The following is a 17,628-nucleotide window of genomic DNA, read 5'->3' on the forward strand; positions in this document are numbered from 1 at the left end:
AGATCTATACTAGTCTGTGATACTCATTCCTGCTCCCCCACACTTCCAATTCAGCTTACCTGCTGCTTCTTAGCACAGAGAATTTGCCTTGAAGAAAGGCAATACAGCCTTTAAGACCAGCAACACCCTGCCCTTGCCAAGTTGGACTATTGAACTGAATGAAGTGAGTGGCTCAACTGGTAATTCTGGTCTTTAGAAAAAACCCTTCTCAATCCCACTTAGATTGAATTGGCTTTTTATACAATATGCTCAGTGCCATTCCATCCATCAAGTCTGCCGTGGAAATTACTCCCAGTGGGCTCTCCTACTTCTTAAAATCATGAGAGAAGATCACTTTTATTGACTTCTTAAATTAACACTTCATGTATTCCTTATTTTAATATCAAATCATCATTAAAGCTTTCAGACCTAGACAAATGAAAATAGTTATATATTAACTCACATAAATAAGCAAGAGCTTCATAAAATGAAACAAGAATGGGGAACAATGATTAGCCTTAAGGTATTCAATTTTGTTTCCAAGTGAATGCAGTACTTTGAATAAATACTCCTGATTGTGCCACTTAGGGAAGAGTGTACAGGTCTTTCTGTGATTTAGGCTTTATTTGGTCCATAATATAGTCATTGTAGTATTGAGCAGGATTGCATGCTTGCTTTTATTTAATGCAAGTATGATCTGTGAGTTCTGTGTGGCCATTGCAATAAATGATGAAATGCAGAAGAGAAGTAAAAGGTCATGAGACATCATTCTCTACTAATTGTTGTTGTTGTTAAGTACCATGGAGTCGGTTCCGACTCATAGCGACCCTGTACAGGTTATCCGAGGCCGTAAATCTTTACGGGAGCAGAAAGCCTCATCTTTCTCCCGCGGAACAGCTGGGAGTTTGCAGCCAGATTCGTAACCACTATGATACCAATAGAGATCTTTAAACAGGGATGCAAATTTCAGTACAATTAAAATAAAAACATTTACTAGGTCTTCTTGAAATTGTTAAAGCAAATGGTAAAAAACCAACATTCACATACAGCATAGTATACTCCCATTTATTTTATGCTAAAATATTTATAATTCTGAAGTCACTGCCTTTCCAATGGGTTTTTTTAGTTAGACTGCATTGTGTGTGAAAAAACAGTCTCACTGAATCAGGATTGACTAGGGTGGAACAAGAAAAGACCTTCAATTTATATGAACATTAGAAAAATAGTGTCCAAACAAAATGTGGATTCCTTAAATCTAATGAATGGCAAGCAGACAAAAAAACAAGGATTGAAAAGAGGTAAGCAAATATAAAATGCATGTTTGTAGCTAGAAGTTACCAAATTATTCTAAAATTTAACAGCCTGTACCAGAGAAATTGAGCATTGACAATACTAAGATCTTTCCACTCAAAGAATATAAAACAGTAGTTTAAAAGATAGTGATTTCAGGGTGAAACTACTTAGGGATTTATATCTATCTATCTATCTATCTATCTATCTATCTATCTATCTATCTATCTATCTATCTATCTATCATCTATCTATCTAATTCTGACATCACTGCCTTATCCAATAATCTTTGTCAACTTCAATCTTTTCTCCATCTATCATGATGTTATTTATTTCTCTAGTGGTAAGGATTTTTGTTTTCGTTACACTGAGGTGGAATGCATACTGAAGCCTGTGGTCTTTGATCGTCATCAGTAAGTATCTTAAGTTCTCTTCACTTTCAGTAATGAAGGTTGCATCTTCTGCATATCACAAGTTGTTAATGAGCCTTTCTCCAATACCGATGCCACGTTATTCTTCATGTAATCCAGCTTCTTGGATTATTTTCTTAGCATACAGACTAAAGAAGTATGATGAAAGAACACAACCCTGGCACACATCTTTCCTCATTTTAAACCATTCAGTGTCCCATTATTCTGTTTGAACAACTATCTCTTGGTTTATACAGGTTCCTCATGAGCAACAGTCAAGAGATCAAACAATGTATTGCATTAGGCAAATCTGCTGCACAGGAACTTTTTTTAAAGTGTTCAAGTTGTGAAAGACTTCATTTTGATTGGATCTACTATCAACAACTCATGCAAGCATCTGTCAAGAAATCAAATGATGTATCTCATTAGGCAAATATTGTGCACAAGACCTCTTTAAAGTGTTCAAGAGCAAAGATGTTAGTTTGAGGACTAAAGTGCACCTGTCCCATGCAATAGTATTTTCAATAGCCTCATATGCATGTGAAAATTTGACAGTGAAGAAAACCTTACAAGAATTAATGTGAGTTATGGTGTTGGAGAATAATATTAATAGTACCATGGACTTCCAGAAGAACAAACAAATTTGTATTGGAAGAATTACAGTCAGAATGCTCTCTAGAAACTAGGATAGCCAGATTTCATCTCTCATACTTTAGACATATCAGGAAGGAGTAGTCTCTAAGGAAGGATATCATGCTTGGTACATTGGAGGGTCAGTGAAAAAGAGGGTGACCTCCAATGAGATGGATTGGCACAGTGGTAGCAGCAATGGGCTCAAGCATACCAATCATTGTGAGGTTTGCATAGTACAAGCAGTGATACATTATGTTGTCCATAAGGTCACTAAGACTCATCAACTCAACGGTAACTAACAACAAATAATTTGATTATGTAGTGGAATTGCTATCATTTGATATCATTTGACTCTAGGTTTAACATTTAAGAAACTGCCAGACTATTTTATAAAGTGACTGCATAGTGTTACTTTGCTATCAGCAATATTGTGTTGTTGTTGTTAAGTGTCATCGAGTCAGTTCTGGCCCATAGTGACCTGAATAGGGATTCTGAGGAACAGTTGGTAGGTTTGAACTACTGACCTTCTGGTTGGCAGTCCAGTGCTGACCTACAGCACCACACTTGGAGTCCAACACTAAAACAGAGCTGCACAGTGTTACTTCGCTATCAGCAATGTTAGAGGGTTCCATTTTGTCTGTGGTTTTATTATACCATCCTAGATGTTATGAAGTGACATCTCACTGTGGTTTTGATTTGTATCCTAATGGCTATGTTTTCATGGTATTATTAGTTATTTGTATATATTTTCCTGTGATTGTTCTTCACTTGTATATCTTCTTCGGAGAAGCATCTATTCAAGTGCTTTGTCCTTGATGAAAAACAATTATTTGGAATACTTATTGTTTTGATTATTGAGTTGTAAGGGTTCATACATTTTGGATATAATTCCCTTCTTGTTGTTGTTAGGTGCCATCGAGTTGGTACCAACTTATAGGGACCTTATGCACAGCAGAACAAAACACTGCCTGATCCTAGGCCATTCTTACTTCTTTTACCACGCTTTGAGTCCCTCGATGCTGCCACTTGGCCAATCCATCTCATTGGGGCTCTTCCTCTTTTTCTCTGACCCTCCACCTTACCAAGTGTGGTAAGGTGGAGGGTCAGAGAAAAAGTCTCCAGTGACTGGTCCCTCCTGACAATATGTCTGAAGCATGAGAGACAAAGTTTGGCCATCTTGGCCTCCAAGGAGCACTCTGGCTGCACTTCTTCCAAAACAGATCTATTGGTTCTTTTGGCAGCCTATGGTACTTTCAATATTCTCCTCCAACGCCATAATTCAAAAGCATCAATTCTTCTACAGTCTTCCTTATTCACTCTCCAGCTTTCACATGCATATGAGGTTATTGAAAATACCATGGCTTGGGTAAGGCACACGTTAGTCCTCAAGCTGACATCTTTGCTTTTGAACACTTTAAAAAAGTCTTGTGCAGCAGATTTGCTTAATGCAATACATCCTTTGATTTCTTGACTGCTGCTTCTGTGAGTATTGATAGTTGATCCAAGAAGAATGAAGTCCTTGACAACTTCAGTCTTTTCTCCATTGATAAGAATGTTGTTTATTAATCCCGTGGTGAGGATTTTTGTTTCCATTGAGATGCAATCCATACGAAGGCTGTGCTCTTTGATCTTCATCAGTAAATTGTTTTAATTCCTCTTCACTTTCAGCAAGCAAGGTTGTATCATCTGCATATCGTAGCTTGTTAATGAGTCTTCCTCCAATCCTGATGCCACGTTTTTCTTCATATAGCCCAGCTTCTCAGATTATTGATCAGCATACAGGTTGAATAAGCATGGTGAAAGAATACAACCTCTAGTCAGACATAAATTTTGCAAATACTGTTTCTTATTTTCTAGGTTGTCTTTCCACATTCTAAGTGAATCCATTGAAACACAAAAGTTTTTCATCATGATGAAGCCCAATTTACAATATTCTCTTTTATTTCTTGTGCCTTTGGTGCTATAGCTAAGAAGTCATTGCACATGTTTACTAAAATTTACTCCCATGTATTCTTTTAATATTTTATAATTTAATGTCTTGCATTAAGTCTGTTCTCTCCTTTGAGTTGATTTTTGTGTATCATGCACTGAGGCATCCAGTTGTTCAAGAGCCAGTTGTTGAAAGGAATAGTCTTTCCTCATTTAATTGGCTTCTTTGTAAAAAGTTAAGTAATCAGAAATGCAAGATGGAACACTAGGTTATTGATTTGAGGTTATTCTTTTTATAAATATATTTACAGCTATAAATGTAGCTTTTAGCTCTTTTTTTATCTGCATCTCATAAATTTTGGTAATCTGAGTTTTCACTTTAATTCATTGTAAAGCATTTTCTCATTTCCTTTATGATTTCTTGTTTAGCTCATTGTTTCTATAGGATTATATTACTTATTCTCTACATAATTATACATCCCTCACAATTCCTTCTGTTATTGATTTTGTAATTTGATTCCATTGTACTTGAAGAACATAAATAGCAGGATTGGATTTATTTAAAATTTGCTGATACTTGGTTTTTAGCCAAGAAGATGGAGTACTCTGGAAAATATCCCATGGCACTTGAGAAGAATGTGCATTCATTTTGTTAGATGGAGTGTTCTATAGATATCTGTTATGTCTAGTTGAATTATTTCACTGAAGGGTCCTGCACCAACTTCACAATTGTTCACATTTGTGGCCATCGCTGCTGCCATTGTGCCAATCCATCTCATTGGGGGTCTTCCTCTTTTTCTCCAATACTCCATTTTACCTAGCAGGATATCCTTCCCCAGGGACTGGTCCATCCTGACAATATGTCCGAAATATGAGAGATGAAGTCTGGCCATCCTGACTTCCAGGGAGCATTCTGGCTGCATTTCTTTGAGCACAGATTGGTTTGTTGATTTGGTAGTACCTGGTATTCTTAATATTCTCTTGCAACACCATAACTCAAATACAGCAATTCTTCTATGGTCTTCCTTATACACTGTCCAACTTTCAAGTGCATATGGGTCTATTGAAAATACCGTGGCTTGGGTCATCCTCAAACTGACATCTTTGCTCTTCAATATTTTAAGGAGGTCTTGTGCAAGATATAGTTGCATTATAGTTTTCTTCAAATATCCTATTTTCTTTCTGCTCTTCTCTGTAGATAATTTATCCATTATTGAAAGAGTGTTTTTGAATTACCCAACTAAAAGTGTTTAGTTATCTATTTTTTCTTTAGTTGTATCAATATTTTGCTTCATGAAAGGTGGACTTTATTGTTAGGGGCATATTGCTGTTGTTAAGTGTCATTAAGTTGGTATGACTCTTAATCAGCCAGTGTATAACAACATGAAATATTACCTAGTCAAATGCCATCCTCACAATTCCTCCTCTATTTGATTCCACCATTCCAGCCACTCTGTAAACCCATATTTTTGAGGGCCTTTCTCTTTTTCTGTGATTCTGTACTTTACTAAGCATGGTGTTGTTTTCCAGTGACTAGTGGTGTTGTTTTCCAGTGACTGCTCTCTTGATAACATGTCCAAAGTACATTCTTTCTGTATATTTTTCAAGACAGATTTGTTTATTCTGCTGGAAGCTCATGGCATATTTAATGTTCTTTGTCAAAACCATACTTCAAAGGTATCAATTCTTCTTTGCACTTTCTTTCTTATTGTCCAACTTTCTCATGCATATGAAGCAAATACCATGGCTTGAGTCAGAAACACCTTAGCCCTCAAAGTGACATCTTTGCTTTTGAACACGTTAAAGAGGTATTTTGAAACTGAATGTTGTTTTTGAGTGTCATTGAGTCAGTTACAACCCATAGTGACCCAATATAGAGTTTCCAAGGAGTGGCTCGTGAGCTTGAACCACCAACATTGTGCTTCAAACCGACTTTGCAGTCCAGCCCATTAGCCCACAGTGCCATACCAGTATTCCATTGCAGCAGAGTAATCCAGTGTAATATGTCATTTGATTTCTTGACTGCTACTCCCAAGGGCATGGCCTGTGGATCCTAGTAAAATGATATCCTTGACTTCAATATTTTCTCCATATCATCATGTTGTTTATTGTTTGTGAGGATTTTTTTTTTTTCTATTGATGTTTAATCCATACCAAATTGTGGTCTTTTATATTTGTCATTTATATTCATTAATAAATGTTTAAAGTCCTCTCAACTTTTAGTAAGCAAGGCTGTGCCATCTGCATACCTTAAATCCTGTTACAATTGGTCCTTCATATATTGCTATTTCTTGGATTATTTGTGTAGCATGCAGACTGAATAATCTATGTGAATAAGTATGGTGAAAGGATACAACTTCACATATTTTTTCAGATTTTAAACCACAGTATCCCCTTGTTCTGCTAGAAAGTTGCCTCTTGGTCTATGTACTGGTTCAGCATTAGCACAGTGAAGTGTGCTGGGATTACCACTCTTTGAAATGTTAGCCATAATTTTGATCTGTGATCCACACAGCAGAATAACCTTTGAATATCAACAACACACAGATAAACATCTTTCTGGTATTCTCTGCTTTCAGTCAAGATCCATTCAACATTAGCAATGATATCCTTAATCACACATACTTTACTGAATCCAGTTCACATTTCTTGAAGTACACTGTTCAATGTACTACTGCAAGTATTTTAAACTAATTGTCAACAAAATTTTACTTGCATTTGGTATTAATGATATTGTTCAATAACTTCTGCATTTTGTTGGATCAACCTTTCTTTGGATTGGGCATAAATACGTATCTCTCCCAGTTGGTATACCAGATTCTGTCTTACACATTTATTGGCATAGATGAATGAGTACATTCATTTGTTGAAACATCTCAATTGGTATTCCATCAATTCCTGAAGTCTTATTTTTATTCATGTTTTTAGTGTAGTTTATTCTTCTTTTTTAATACCATCAGTTCTTTTTATTTCATTTTTAAAATTTTTATTGTTACTTGAGTGAAGGTTTACAGAGATCATTCAACAAATCATATACTTCATTTTCTTTCATTGATTGTAATCCCCTCAATGTAATATCATTTATACCATTTCCTTCCAGTGGTTCTTATTTCCATTCATCCTTCTTTCCCAATCATTCTAAATGCTACCCTATTGACTTTGAATGGTTTATCATTCTATGGTGTCTGTACTTCACTCGTGTTGTTGTCCTCCTATCTCCCTATTTACTGTTTGTATGAAAATTGAGCCATGAAACTGTGTTCAATTCTAGGTCTGAAGAGTGATCAAGGGTTTTCGGGTGTTTCCAATCTCTTTTTGACCATTAATCCTGATCTTTTTATTTTTATAATTTTGAGCTTTGCTCCACCAAAGTAAGATATAAACATTGTTTGTGTGAACTGTGTTATGCCAATTCAGCATATTGTCCCCCAAGACTATGGTCCTGAGTCCCCATGCCCAGCAACTCATTTTTTCAAGGTGTTTGGTAATGTTTAAGAAGTTTTCATAATTTTGCCTTCTGTATGTTTCACCTTGGAGTCGTGTAGCTGTAGGATAAACACTCTGCCACAAGGTCAATTTGAGACACAAGGTCGGCAATTCAAATCCACCAGTTGCTCTTCAGAAACCCTATACAGGGTTGCTATGAGTCAGAATTGGCTCGAAGGCACTCAACAGCAACATCCTCCATTCCATCATGGATAAGTTTATAACAAAGGTAAATACCCATGTACAAATATGTTCTGTCAAATCTTTACACTTGTGCATGTATTCTTATTTTCCCAATACACATCAGTCCAGTCTATGTATCTATTTATATACTGTTGTTGTTAAATGCCATTGAGTCTGTTCCAACCCATAGAAACCATAGGGTTTTTGGGGAGCAGCTGGTGAGCTTGAACCACCAACCTTGCAGCTCAAACTGACTTTACAGTTCAGTGCATTATCTCACAGAGCCACACCAGGACTCCATCTATTCATAATTGTTGTTATTAAGTGCCACTGAGTCAGTCCCAACCCATAACAACCCTATATAGGATTTCCAAGGAGCAGCTGGTGAGCTTGAACTGAAGACTTTGTGGTTTAAGCTGACTTTGTAGTCCAGCACATTAGCCCACAATGCCACACCAGGACTCCTATCTATTTATATATCTACCCATAAATTCCACCATTCATCTTTCAGTTTGTCTTATTTTGGTGACTTGCATGCTGCTGTGATTCTGGAAGCTATGTCACAGGTAATTTAAATACCATCAGGGTCACCCACAGTGGATAGGTTTCAGCTGAGCTTCCAGACGAAGACAGATTAAGAAGAAGGAGACATGGACTATTCCCAAATATTTAGCCACTGAAAACCTTATGAATAGGAGTGGAACACTGTCAATGCAGAATACTGAATGTTGAAACATGAATGTTGAATACTGTCAGATGTAATGCCTCAGGTTGGAAGGCACTCAAAATGTTTGACTTAGTAAGAGCTGCCTCCTCAAAGTAGAGTTGACTGCAATAATGTGAATGGAGTAAAGTCTTCAGGACCTTCATTTTTAGATGGGGCACAACTGAAACTGAAGAGAAATAGCTGTAAACAATCACTATTAATTGGAACATGGATTGTACTATGTATAAATTTAGGAAAATTGGAAATTGTCAAAAATGAAATGCACTAGTGACCTGAAATAGACTGGTGTTGGCCATTTTAAATCTGACAATCACATGGTTTACTATGCTGGGAATGACAAATTGAAGAGAAATGGCATCTCATTCATCATCAAAAGGAACCTAACAAGATCTGTCTTGAAGTACAAAGCTGTCCGTGTTAGGCTAATATTCATATACCTATGAGAAAGACCAATTGATACCACTATTATTCAAATTTATGTACCAATCACTAAGGCCAGTGATGAATAAAATGAAGAATTCTACCAACTTCTTCAGTTTGAAATTGATCAAACATGCAATCAAGATGTATTGGTATTTACTGGTGATTGGAATGAAAAATCTGGGAACAAAGTGGAAGGATTAGTAGACAGAAAATATGGCATTGATGATAGAAATGATGCTGGAGATAGCATGATAGAATTTTGCAAGACAAATTACTTATTGCAAACACATTTTTAAACAACATAAAAGACAACTATACACATGGACCTCACCAGATGAAATACACAGATATCAAATTGACTACATCAGTGGAAAGAGACATTTGAAAAACTCCATATCATCAGCCAAAACAAGGCCAGGAAGATTCCTTTGGCTTTTATCTTCTGTTTAGAAATATGAAGGTAAGTAAAATTGAACTGTTATAAAATCATAGAAACCTTATTAAATGAGACTATCAAAATATGAATCTATTGTTTCTTTACATATTCTCCATCTAGGTCTATACACTTCTGAAGGTGGTGTTTCCATCTCTCAAATTCTTTGCTTAAGACTTCTGTGCTTTTTTATTTGCCTCATGCCAAAATTACAATTTTGGCATCCTTAAGGGACTCAAATGGTACACCTTTTAAATGTTCTTTGAGTTTGGGGAATAAAAAGAAGTCTGAAGAGACAAGATCAGTCCTATTGGGTGGATTGGATAAGGTTTCCCAATGGAATTCCTGTAGGACAGTCTTTGCTATCCTCAAAGAAAGAGCAGATGCATTGTCATGATAGACAAAAAATTATTTGTTGCAACTCTCCTGATCTTTTTCTCCCCAATGCAGTTTTGAATTACCTTAAAACTTCTTCCTAAAAAGCCCCTTAATCATCCTGTCTTTCGATAAAATATATCAAGATTATTCCCTTATAATACCCCCAAATAATCACCATAGCCTTCTGAACTTACCTCTCTGTATTGAATTTAACATGTCAATGTGGTTAAGGTACTGGACTGCAAACTCGTTTGAACCACAAGGTCGGGGGTTCAAACTCACCAGCCACTTCTTGGAAACCCTGTACAGGGACACTATGAATCGGTACCAACTTGATGGTACTTAACAACAATAGCAATTCTCTCAGAAGCCTATATCTTAGAAGTCATTGTTTTTATTGGACCTTGCTCTCTACATTGTGCTCGTAAATCCAAGACTTGAACCCAGTTACAGTTCATTTAGTAGAATCATCTTTATTGACTTCAATCTTGCTTAAAAGACTGATAGAAAGACCAACTTTGAGTTAAGTTGATATTCCTGCAATGCTTTTGCCGTCCACTAAGCTAAAAGCTTGTTCAGGCTAAGATGTTTGCGTAAAATTGAAATTAATGAACTATATGAGGTCTCAACTTCAATAACTATTACATCAGTGGTAGTTGCATGGAATTCTTCCACAAATTTCTGGACATTAGCCACAGTTTCTTCATTCATCTGAGCTGATGGTCTTTTCTCTTTAAGCTCATTTTAAGGTATTCCCAAGCTTTCCTAAAATGCTTGGCTCATCTAAAAACTGTTTCTTATAAACTTCAGTAATTTGGGAAGATGTGGATGTGAGTTTTGTTAAAAATTGATATTAATCTTGTCCTCAAATCACTTTTTTCATGACACAAAATGTGCTCTTTTTTTTTTTTTTTGAAGGTACCCTAACAAGACTAAGGAAACTATATTACTGAGAAAACTTGTCTTCAGCCATCCTTTGATTGCATTGACATAATTAAACATATTTTATTTGTTTGGAATAAATCTGTGTATGTATGTATGATCTGGAATGTAATTGCTGAACTTAAGAAGCAGTCAAAATCTGTGACAACCCCTGAAGAAACTGTACAGGTTGCTATAATTTCTGCACATGAAGACAGAGAAATTGGCACCATCATTTCTGATGCCATGAAAAAGGTTGGAAGAAAAGGTGTCATCACAGTAAAGGATGGAAAAACCTTGAATGATGAGTTAGAAATTATTGAAGACATGAAGTTTGACCAAGGTTATATTTCTCCATACTTTATTAATACATCAAAAGGTCAAAAATGTGAATTCCAGGATGCCTATGTTCTATTGAATGAAAAGAAAATTTCTAGTGCCCAATCTATTGTACTTGCTCTTGAAATTGCCAATGCTCACTGTAAGCCTTAGGTCATAGTTGCTGAAGATGTTGATGGAGAAGCTCTAAGTACACTCATTTTGAATAGGCTAAAAGGTGGTCTTCAAGTTGTAGCAGTCAAAGCTCCAAGTTTTGTTGACAATAGAAAGAACCAGCTTAAAGACAAGGCTATTGCCACTGGTGGTACAATATTTGGAGAAGAGGGATTAACACGGAATCTTGAAGATGTTCAGGCTCATGACTTAGGGAAAGTTGTAGAGGTCACTGTGACTAAAGATGATGCCATACTCTTGAAAAGAAAAGATGACAAGGCTCAAATTGAAAAACATATTCAAGAAATCATTGAGCAGTTAGACATTACAACTAGTGAATATGAAAAGAAAAAGCTGAATGAATGACTGGCAAAACTTTCAGAAGGAGTAGCTGTGCTAAAGGTTGGTGGGACAAGTGATGTGGAAGTGAATGAAAAGAAAGACAAGAGTTACAGATTCCCTCAATGCAACATGAGCTGCTGTTGAAAAGGGCATTGTTCTTGGAGGTGGTTGTGCTCTGCTTCGATGCATTCCAGCCTTGGACTCACTAGCTCCAGCAAATGAAGATCAAAAATTGGCATAGAAATTATTAAAAGACCACTCAAAATTCCTGCAGTGACTATTGCTAAGAACGCAATTGCTGAAGGATCGTTGATAGTTGAGAAAATTATGCCGAGTTCCTCAGAAGTTGGTTATGATGCTGTGCTTGGAGATTTTGTCAATATGGTAGACAAGGAATCTGATACAACCAAGGTTTTAAAAATTGATTTATTGGATGCTGCTGCAGTGGCCTCCCTGTTAACCACAGCAGAAGTTGTAGTCACAGAAAGTCCTAAAGAAAAGAACACACTGGCATGGGCAGAATGGGTGGAATGGAGGTGGTATGGGAGGTGGCATGTTCTAGTTCCTAGAATAGTGCTTTACCATTTATCAATTAATTGTGACAGGAAGCTGAAGGCAGTGTTCCTCACCAATAACTTCAGAGAAGTCATTTAAAGAGAAGAAAATGTCTGAAGAAAAGGCTGGCCGATGTTTTAAGAAAATCACTTACAATCTTCAATTACTGGTTTCAGTTGACAATATGCAATGGTTTACTGCTGTCATTATCCATGTCTACAGATAATTTATTTTGTATTTTTAAAGAAAAAGACATTTGTACATTCCTGATACTGGGTGTAAGAGCCATTACCAATGTACTGCTTTCAGCGTAAATCACTAAGGCATTTTTTACTACTATTCTGTTAAAATCAGGATTTTAGTGCTTACCATCACCAGATGAGAAGCAAAGAAGCAGCCTGTCTGTGGAAAGTAAGAATAATTGTGTACAGAGTAGTGCAATGATCAATTATGTGACCTTTTGTAATAAAAACTTGTTTAAACTTAAAAAACAAAAACAAAAAACTTTGTGGGAGCAGAAAACCACATCTTTCTCTTCTGGAACATCTAGTGGGCTGTGACCTTGTGGTTCACAGCCCAGTTCTTATTGTATGAAATCACTGCACTAGTTAATAGTACAATTAATAGATTAGTTTGCTGGGAAATTTTGAAGACAAGTTAATTTTATGACATTGCAAATCCAAACATCACTTCTATTGAAGCAAGGATTGGCTCTTCTAGTTCTTTTTCAATTTCTATACAAAACATATTATCTAATAAAATATCCAATTTAAAGATATCATAAATTGTTAAATTATTATCCCTTTTATTCATATTGGTGCATAATTTTATAACTTTTGTAAATGGATTTATCAGAATGTTGATACCTTTATTATTTTTGTACTAAATTTTAAAATTGTATAATATTTAATTTGATATTGCAAAGACAACCAAGCTAATATATTTGAAATAAGAATGATATTTTAATCATCATACATTTTTAATGTATATTGGTCACTTTGCACTTTGAGTTTATCACCTGAAAACTAAAGATCATATAATGCTAGAAACTTTAATAAACAAATGTATTCTATTATAATTTTTGAATAGATCCTTTCATTTTCAGAGACTTAAGAGTTAGGATGTTAAACCTGGTATGCTAAGTATTGTATTCTGTACTCTATTTGGGCTTTGGTTTGGATTTAAAATTCAAAATCACTTCCATCATTTCTATCCTTGTGAGTGTGTGCCTGTGGGGATATTAAAATAGAGAAAGAGCTACTCCGAGAGATGAAATGATTGAATTTGATGCCTAAGGCCAGAAACCTCATTTTGCTTATGTTAATATGTAGAACTTTCTGCACTTCAATCTATGCCTAGTAAATGCTTTCTCTTCATTTTGCAAAATTTAGTATCGTATATCTTGGTTGAGAATCTTCTTTAGTTTGTTGCAAATAATACTAGCAACCAATTCAATATCAGGTCTATTAACATAACCAAATTATAAAATGGTTAGACATGATTATAGCAAATCCAAAAATATGTGTTTCTGTGTTTAATACCACTTTGTTTAAAATTGCAGATTAAAGTTATTGTATTCAGAGGTCAATCAGTTATTAATGTAGTAGAGAGCTCGGATATACAGATAAAATCCTCAGACTTAGAAGGCATTTTCAAAGATTTCTTTATGAAACTTTAACAAGATACAACTCTTCTTATGAAAGTGCAGTGTTTATCCAAGGCACGGTAACATTTTGAACAGAGTATTAATTTATATTACTTTTAAATTAATTAGTTAATGTATTCATCTTCCAACAAGTATGTATTGAACACTTATTTCTACACTATGACTAGTTCTTGTGACTCCATGATGAATAATATAGTTCTGAAGCTTGGGAGAGTTTAGAATATATGGGGGTGGGGGGAGAATTGAGATAGAGAAACTTACAAGTATAAAATTGTAATTCAGAGTAATAAAGGCTCTGATGAACATTCTCATCAATGATCATGAAAATATAGAGGGCAGATGGAAAGATTGATTCAACCATATGGATTCTTTGCAAAGGATGAAAACCTGTATGAAGTGTTCTTTGAATTATGTGAGGGAATTCACAAGTGAGTATTTGGGTTAATATAAGACAAGCAAAAATAAAAAGAGTTTCTGTGTAGGCTCTGATTTTTGAGGCAGCACTGCATGTGTTAGCTGTGGGAGGGAGATGGATGACAGGGAAAGAGGTTGGAGTGCTGAGACACTGTGGATAATCCTGAGTGGTGCTGTAGGATAAGCACTGTACTACTAACATCAAGCTTGGCAGTTCAAACCCACCAAATGCTCCTTGAAAATCCTGTAAAGAGTCTTTATGAGTCATTACCATCTCTACAGCACTTAGCAACAACTAAAGCAAGGTGGCCGTGGTGGTGGTTAGGTACTGTGGAGTCGGTTCTGACTCACAGTGACCCTGTGCAGAGTTTCTGAGGCTATAAATCTTTATGGGAGCAGAATGTATTATAGTAGACCAACTTTTATCCCATTGTACCCCAGGGTTCCTTATGTATATTTGTTGTTCTTGTTAGGTGCCATCGAGTCAGTTCTTATTCATAGAGACCCTACTTAAAACAGAGTGAAACACTGCCTGGTCCTACAAGTGTTGTTTTGTTTCAATCTATTGATGTCATGGTGTCAATCCATCTTATTGAGGATATTCTTTGTTTTCCCTGACCTTCCACTTTATCAAATATAATGTCCTTCCCTAGGAATTGGTCCTTCTTGACAACATGTCCAAAGTAGGAAAGACAGTCTCACTATCATCACTTCTAAGGACTAATCAGGGAGTTTCCAGTGGTACTGTAGGATAAGTACTGAACCGCTAACCATAAAGTCAGCAGTTAAAATGTACTAGTGGCTCCTAAGAAACCCTATGTGTTGCTATATGTCAGAACCAACTCCACTGCACTTAACAACTTCTTCCTGGACAGCTGAGTTTGTTCTTCTGGCTGTCCATTGTATTATAAAAATTCTCCGTCAACACCATAATTCAAATGCATCAATTCTTCTAAAATTACTTTTATTCATTGTCCAGCCATAGTCTTGGGTTCCTCCAGTCTTTCTGACCAATAAACTCAGGCTTTTTATAATTTTGTGTATTGTTCTATGTTGTCTTCCTCTCTATCCAGGACTTTCTAATTTTATCTTTATCAGAGGGCACCATTTCATTCTTCTGGTCTCAGAGTTGTGGTGACTAATGTTGACATGTTCCATTAGTCTACTGGTCTAATTGATTCCAAGCATCTTCAGTTTTCATTACTTTTCTTTCTTTTACACATAGAAGACCAATTGCTAATAGTTGTACTTATGGCTGTTCATGAGCTTTTAAGATCTCAGTTGCTATTCATAAAAGTAGTATGTAGACTTGTCTTTCTTGACTATGTTACTTGCAAATACCTTTTTTTTTTAAAAAAAAAAAACTTTTTATTGTGAATTGAGTGACAATTTACATGGGAGAACATTGGTTTTACAACTCAGCTTTTCATTGCAATGTTTAAAATCTCCTCTGGGCATCATCATCCACCAATATTTGCTTCTATTTCCTCTGTTGTTGTTTGTTTTTGTTTTTTGGTGGTGGGGGGGATGTACATAAAAACACTCAGGAATACATAATTTAAACAACCAAAGGGCACATTCTACAAGCCTGCTTCCTGGCCGCCAGCACACAGCTTTTCTGTTTCCATGGGTCTAGAGTCTTCAGCTGCCCTATCTCTCCATGACATCATCTCTGCCTCCATCTCTGGTGACACTGATTCTCTGGATCGGGTCCCACATTCCATTCATGCTCTTCTCCCTTGATGGTCCTAGGGTCCTCTGTTCCTGGAATGTAAGATTAACTCCTCCTCCTTTTTGTTATAAAGCTTCTATCTATACAGTTGTGACACTCACAATTAGTCATGATAAAAATTAGTTACTATTGAATCATAAGAATCTTATCCCCATCTCCTTTCACAAGACCTGTCTAGACAAGATGAAAACTATTCAGTAGGATTCTACCATCCCTTGCACACTCTAAAACTAAACTCAATCTTGAAAACTTGTAAGCCAGTTACTTTGTGCCTTTATAGCACCCCCATTTTAAGTACCCAATGGCTAAGGTGTCCATCTCTATCTATTGTTTTTGTTGTTAGGTGCCATTGAGTCAGTACCGACCCATAGCGACCTTATGCATAGCACAACAAAACACTGCCTGATCCTGGGCCAACCTCACTACTCTTGCCATGCTTGAGTCCATCGATGCTACCACTTGGCCAATCCATCTCACTGAGGGTCTTCTTCTTTTTCTCGGACCCCCATCTTACCAAACATGATATCCTTCTCCAGTGACTGGTTCCTCCTGAAAATATGTCCAAAGTATGAGAGACAAAGTTTGGCCTCCCTGGAGCACTCTGGCTGCACTTCTTCCAAAACAGATCTATTGGTTCTTTTGACAGTCCATGGCACTTTCAATATTCTCCTCCAACACCATAACTCAAAAACATCAATTCTTCTACAGTCTTCCTTATTCACTGTCCAGCATTTGCATACATATGAGGTTATTGAAAATACCATGGCTTGAGTCAGGTGCACCTTAGTCTTCAAGCTGTCATCTTTTCTCTTCAACACTTTAAGAAGTTTTTATACAGCACATTTGCCTAATTCAATACATCATTTGATTTCTTGACTGCTGCTTCCGCGAGTGTTGATAGTTGATCCAAGAAGAATGAAGTCCTTGACAACTTCAATCTTTTCTCCACTGATAAGAATGTTGTTGATTGGTCCAGTGATGTGGATTTTTGTTTTCTTTACATTGAGATGTAATCCATATCACAGGCTGTGCTCTTTGGTCTTCATCAGTAAATTTTTTAAGTCCTATCTATAGTTACAATTTATGTTTTTGAAAAAGTTTATTTGCAATGAATAAATTATTGAACTTGCAAAATTCTATCATACAATCGCCAGTATCATTTCTATCACCAAGGCATATTTTCTAACTATGGATCCTGCCTCTTTGTTTACAAATTTTACAATCTAATCAGCAGAAATTATCAATGCATGATGATGGCATGTTTGATCAATTTCATACTGAAGAAGTTAGCAGAAGTCTTCAATTTTATCATTAGGGGTTTTAGTGGTAAGTGCATACATTTAAATAATTATGTTTTCCTTGTAGACATATGGATATTATCTTATCACAGACAGAATTGTATTTCATGATAGATTTTGAAAGGTTCTTTTGACAATGAATGCCATGCCATTCTTCTCTAATTTGTGATTCCCAGCATAGTAAACCATATGATTGTCTGATTCAAAATGGCCAACACCAGTCCATTTCAGCTCACTATTGCCTAGGATACTGATCATTATGTGTTCCATAACATTTTTGACAATTTGTTTTCCAAGCTTAATACTTTGTAAATTTCATGTTCTAATTATTAATGTT

The 17,628-nt window shown here is 36.0% G+C and overlaps 1 pseudogene; it reads left to right on the forward strand.

The window, feature by feature from the left end:
- The first annotated feature begins 10,909 nt into the window (after nucleotides 1–10,909).
- On the forward strand, nucleotides 10,910–12,188 carry LOC102820759 (annotated as a pseudogene).
- Nucleotides 12,189–17,628: the final 5,440 nt, after the last annotated feature.

The sequence above is a fragment of the Chrysochloris asiatica genome, unplaced genomic scaffold (assembly GCF_000296735.1).
Source record: "Chrysochloris asiatica unplaced genomic scaffold, ChrAsi1.0 scaffold00470, whole genome shotgun sequence".
In the NCBI taxonomy this organism is placed as follows: domain Eukaryota; kingdom Metazoa; phylum Chordata; class Mammalia; order Afrosoricida; family Chrysochloridae; genus Chrysochloris; species Chrysochloris asiatica.